We start from the raw sequence: 6000 nt of genomic DNA, 5'->3' as shown, positions 1-6000 counted from the left end.
AAATTATAAATTTGCTTTCTCCATGTTCTCACAATAAAGCTTTGTTGAAAATTTGATGACAAACTCAAATGGTAAATTTAAATGTCAGGTAAATTGGATGAAAATTGATGATTTTATGTGATGCTGACCTTTGACCTTTTAACAAAATTATTAATTTGACTTCTCTGTATTATCATAATAAATCTTTGGTGAAATTTGATAAACAGTAGCTCAAATGGTAAAAATGTTGCGGCGCAGACAGAAAGACAGACACACACACACACACACACACACACACACACACACACACACACACACACACACACACACACACAAAGGTGATTACAAAACCCCGCCTCCTGCTGTGCAGGGGACAGGGTAATAAAATAAAAGTATTGGCATTGTTTCTTATTGAGCGACGAGAGAGTTGAAAGTATGATTGACTAAGATAAATGAAATTACAAGAAGAATGGCGCCCTCTTGTGTCGTAAGTATCCATAACCGTTTGGTTTCTCTCTGACACAATCATCAAAGATGACGAGGTTCTTTTTTTATAATAAAAAAAATATGCAACTATGCGGCTATAATATGCGGCATAGTTACATATTTTTAATTTCCATAAAATATGCAAAAATATGCGGCTACGCAACTGACACCACACGTGAAGAAGCAGAATGCCTCAACTCTGTGTTTGCCTCAAAATTTTGAGTCCCAAACCCATCACTCTCTGTACCCACATTACCCAGTCATACATACCTAGCTGCTCCTGGACTCTGTGTCCTCTCTCCAGACAAGGTGGAGAAGTTTCTGTCAAACCTTGACTCTGATTCTGCAACTGGACCAGATGGCATCAGCCCATGGGTCCTAAAATCCTTCTCTGCCGCTCTTTCACACCCTCTCTCTCTGTTCTCTTGACCCTCTCTTTTGCTCAAAGTCATCTGCCATCTGGTTGGAAATCAGCCAACATTACTGCTTTACACAAAGAAAATGCAAAAACTGATCCTTGCAACTACAGACCAATCAGCCTGCTCCCAATAATCATTAAGGTCATGGAATCCATCATCGCTTCTGATATTAAATCCTTCCTCTTATCCAATGGCTTGATCTCGGATCATCAATATTTGGCTTCAGACCAGGTCACTCTACCATGCACATGCTGCTTCTGCTGTCTCAACAATGGATGGAGGTCCTCAATGCTAAGCAGGAAATCAGAGCTGTCTCCATTGACATATATTGTGCCTTCGATGCGGTCTGGTACCCCGTCCTGCTCACCAAACTCTCCTCCTATGGTATCCATGGAAACCCCCACGCATTGCGGACTTCCTCTCTGGTCGCAGTCAACGTGTGACCCTGAATGTAATTTTCTCATCTCCCCTTCCTATCCAGGCTGGAATTCCTCAAGGTAGTGTTCTGGGCCCTGTACTTTTTCTGGTATTCATTAATTATCTCTCCGACTCCCTGGAAAATCCTCTCTATCGCTTGGCTGATGATTCCACTCTCTGCGCTCCATATCTCAACCCTCAGATCGGCAGGCAGCAGCCTCTTCACTCTCTGCAGACCTGGACAAAATCACAAACTGGTCAAACGTGTGGAACAACTGCAGATCACACGTTGACTGCGACCAGAGAACAATTACAAATAAACCGAATTAATTCATTGATTAATTACTTAATTATTATCGATTTATTGAGCACTAATTTATTTTCTTTCTCATCTGGGCAATATCGCAGGCACCATTTGAGCTCGGAAGCTGGTATTTGAACAGGAAAATTACCAAGCTATTTGGCTGTAAAGGGTATTTTGATTTATTTATTCAATGATTAATCTATTAATCGATTAATTATTCAATTAATAACTTAGTTAATAAATGTTCAAAAAGTTACACATTCACATGAAACGGTGGTGGTTTAGGAATGCTTTAAGCCAATTGATCAATAAATTAATTTCTATACTATTATTGTATATTTTAATTATTCATTATTTATTTATTTTCTTTCTCATCTGGGCAATATCTCAGGCACCTTTTGGGCTAGGAAGCTGATATTTGGACACGACATTGACCAAGTGATTTTGATATAAAGGGTATTTTTGATGTATTAATTTATCAATTAATTGATTTTTTTGATTTTTTGGTTAATTCCTTAATTAATTTTCAAAAAGTTACAGATTTGAATGAAGCAGTGGTGGTTTAGGTATGCTATTAGCCAATTGATTAAGAAATTAATTATGTTATGATTATTATTTAATTCTTTTAATTATGCAATTAATCAATCAATTATTGCACACCTCTCCCTCCCAATTCCATCTCCATGTGCTGCACTGTGGCATTGCCAGGCGCCGGAGGCGTCCCGGCAATATAATGTGCTGTAGGACATGCTATTTATTTATTTGGCATGGAAGAGGTGTACTTTGAATGTATCTGCACTTGTTTTTTTCCCTTTTCTCAAATGGAAGCTCAACTCTTGGTTCATCCAATATGATTTCTAAAGTCACATGTGTGCCGAAATCAACAAATGCGTATCATATTAACGTTATTTTCATCACATTTTTACCTCTGACACCGAATGTGTTACAGAGGTTATGTTTTCACCGCTGTTTGTCTGTTTGATTATCTGTCTGTTTGTCTGTGAGCAGGATATGGGTTTAGAAACGAATCCGCATATCGGAATAACCGAATAAGTGAAAACAGCCCAATTTCCCCCAAAACACGGCATGTGTTTCTGACGACGAAAATATGGAAACCTCCATTTAGGCTGTTAAAAATTTTTTTGAAGGCAGCCCGAATGAAGGGGGCTCTACACTTAGTATTACCCCGGGGCTCATTCTGCCTCTCGGCCTCTCTGCAGAGATTATTGGCTGCCATTCCTGCCATGGACTAGAAGAGTACTCTGGGGTGGACCAGGCATAACCCACAAAGAAGGGAGCAGGAGGGGAGGGGGGGGGGGGGGGGACCAGAACTATAAAAGCAATCTTCCACGGTAGTGCCTTTCCAAATACCAGATCCGATGTAATGATTCTATGCGCTTAACATCAGGGGAAAGCACACATTATATGGACAGGGTTTTCGAGAGATAGGCGGGAAGGTATAATGACCCGGAAGGAATCCAGACGTTCTTCAGCAAGGGGATCCAACTGTACAGTGCCTTCAGAAAGTATTCACACCCCTTTGACTTTTTCACATTTTCTTATGTTACAGCCTGAACTTAAAGTGGATTAAACTGGGATTCTTTGTCACTGATCTACACGCAATACGCCATAATGACAAAGTGGTTTTTTTTATTTTTTAAAGACATCTTCACAAATTCATGAAAAACTAGAACGGCACTCAGTAGAGAGCATATCTCCGCCTGGTGAACAGTTTATGTTTTGTATCCCACTGATAGGCCGGATCTGGATTCGGACCTGAATCAAAATCGAATCGGCTTGTTCTTGTCACCGAACCAACTCGTCCACCAAGTTTAGTCATAACTCGTCCATAAATATTTAAATATCATGTTCTAGATCACTTTTCACCCAATCTCTCAATGGTGAAGAATCACTTAAAAATTTAATAATTCTTCTCGATCTAGGGAAGGGTATAAAACACTTTCTAGAGTGTTGAAAGTGCCCAAGAGCGCAGTGAGCTCCATCATTAAGAAATGGAAAGAATATAGAATGATCCAGACTCTTCCAATAGCTGGCCATCTGACCAAACTCAGCAACCAGGCAAAAAGGACCTTGGTCAGGAAGGTGACCAAGAACCCAATGACCACTCTGACAGAACTAGAGAGTTCCTTGGCTGAGATGGGAAAACCTGCTGGAAGGACAACATATCTGCAGCACTTCACAAATCTAGGCTTTATGGGAGAGTGGCCAGACGGAAGACACCTGAGAAAGAAGCACATGAAAAGGCAAAAAGGCACACCTGGAGTTTGCAAAAAAAAAAAAGACGCACTTCAAAGACTCCGAGAGCATGAGGTAAAAGAGTCTGAGGTCTGATGAGAAAAAAATTGAATTCTTTGGCCTAAATACAAAGTGCTATGTCGGGTGGAAACCGAGCACAGCTCATCAACCATCTAACACCATCCCTACAGTGATGCATGGTGGTGGCAGCATCATGCTGTAGGGATGCTTTTCAGCAGCAGGGACTGAGAGACGTATAAGGATATCGGGAACAATTAATGGAGCCAAATACAGGCAAATACTTGAGGAGAACCTGCCTCAGAATGCAAAAGACCAGAGGCTGCGGCGAAGATTTACATTCCAACAGGACAATGACCCCAAGCATACAGCCAAAGCAACACTGGACTGGCTTCAGAATAAGAACATAAAAGTCCTTGAGTGGCCCAGCCAAAGCCAAGACTTGAATCCCATTGAGAATCTGTGAAAAGACTTGAAGATTGCTGTTCACCGATGCTCCCCATCCAAGTTGACAGAGTTTGAGCAAATCTGCAAGAAAAATTGGAGAAACTCCCCAAATCCAGATGTGAAAAGCTGACACAGACACACCCAGGAAGCCTTGAAGCTGTAATCGCTGCCAAAGGTGCTTCTATGAAGTATTGACTCAAGGGGCTGAATACTTATGTAAATCAGATATTTCTGTATTAAATTTTTTAATATTTTGTGAAAATTTATATTTTAAAAATCCACTTTGACATTATGGGGTATTATGTGTAAATCAGTGACAAAAAGACCGATAGTCTAATAACAGCTTAGCCATACTTGGAACTGCTGAGTCGAGAATCTGCTGTCCCCCAGTCATGTGACCAGATCCTCAGCTCTGATTGGTGGACGTTTGTGAGGGACATTCATACATACATAGGATGGACAGATAACCACTGTTCCAGAGGGCATTGGCCTATGGGCTACACCGTAAAAATCTCAATTTAATCCATTTTAAATTCAGGCGATAACACAACAAAATGTGAAAAAGTCAAGGCGTGTCAATACTTTCTAAAGGCACTGTAGCTGACAGACATCTGTACAGGAGTCCTTCACAAGCTCAGTACCACTGGACCACCGCCCCTCTCCCCCACCACCCACAAAACAAAGCACCAGCATTGCTTTTAGTATCCTCACCAAAAACTAACTGCACCCCCCCCCCCCCCCCCCCCACCCCAGCATACCTCGCGAGTCGCAAAGCTGAAGCCCTCTGGGCAGACATAAAAAAACCTCCACAAAGGAAGCCACCAAAGGCAAATGCTGCCGTCATTTGGTGCTGCAGTCGCTCGGCGCTAGCATGGAAAGGCACAGCCGTGGGATGACGCTGGCACTGCCATGGGGAGCTCTACTGTCGGATGGAATAGATGTTGGATAGGCAACGCTGTAGCAAGGCACTTCCTTGGAATGGTGATTTTAGAGATCTATGCCAGGCCCACTCCAGAGTGCTATTAGCCCCAATTTCAGGAATGGTAGCCAATCGATCCCATCATGGGCATGTCCACTAGGGTATGGGGTGTGAGGGCATAACACGTGTGCTCGGTTCCAATGGAGATTTTACATACAGGCACGAGTGAGGCTAGGAGTGAGGGCCACGAGTGAGGGCCAAACATCCTTCACTAATCAAGCCACGAGTGAGGCGCAATCGAGGAGCCAAATGCCGGCTCCAACGTAACGGCATAGTCACAAATGGCTCTGCGCCACCGCCATACCACCTTATTGTATAGCCCTGATAGTTCTCCCCACCGGTCCCTGCGGCACAGAGACAGACAGTTGATCTCCCAATAGCAACCCATAGGTCCCCCACATCCAAGATGGTGTACCCCCGCCTTTGTGTAGCCAGAGCCACAAGCGAGAGAGATACAGAGATAAGGAGGATTGGGCCGGTGCATTAGGAAAGATCAGTGCTCTGACCATAGCCGCACTGGCCTGACGAATCTGGGCAGCAGGAAAGAGTGAGGAAGATTTGGCCGCCACGAAGTGGCATCCCCCATATTTGCCTAGTACCCTTGTCTGGCACCAGTCTGATCTCAGATTAGACATCCTTTTAATCCATAATAAATCACTAGACATGAAATCCTTACTCTCGGTAACCATTGATTT

The sequence above is a fragment of the Myxine glutinosa genome, chromosome 10, assembly GCF_964187855.1.
Source record: "Myxine glutinosa chromosome 10, kmMyxGlut1.1, whole genome shotgun sequence".
In the NCBI taxonomy this organism is placed as follows: domain Eukaryota; kingdom Metazoa; phylum Chordata; class Myxini; order Myxiniformes; family Myxinidae; genus Myxine; species Myxine glutinosa.
This window is presented reverse-complemented; position numbering follows the sequence as displayed.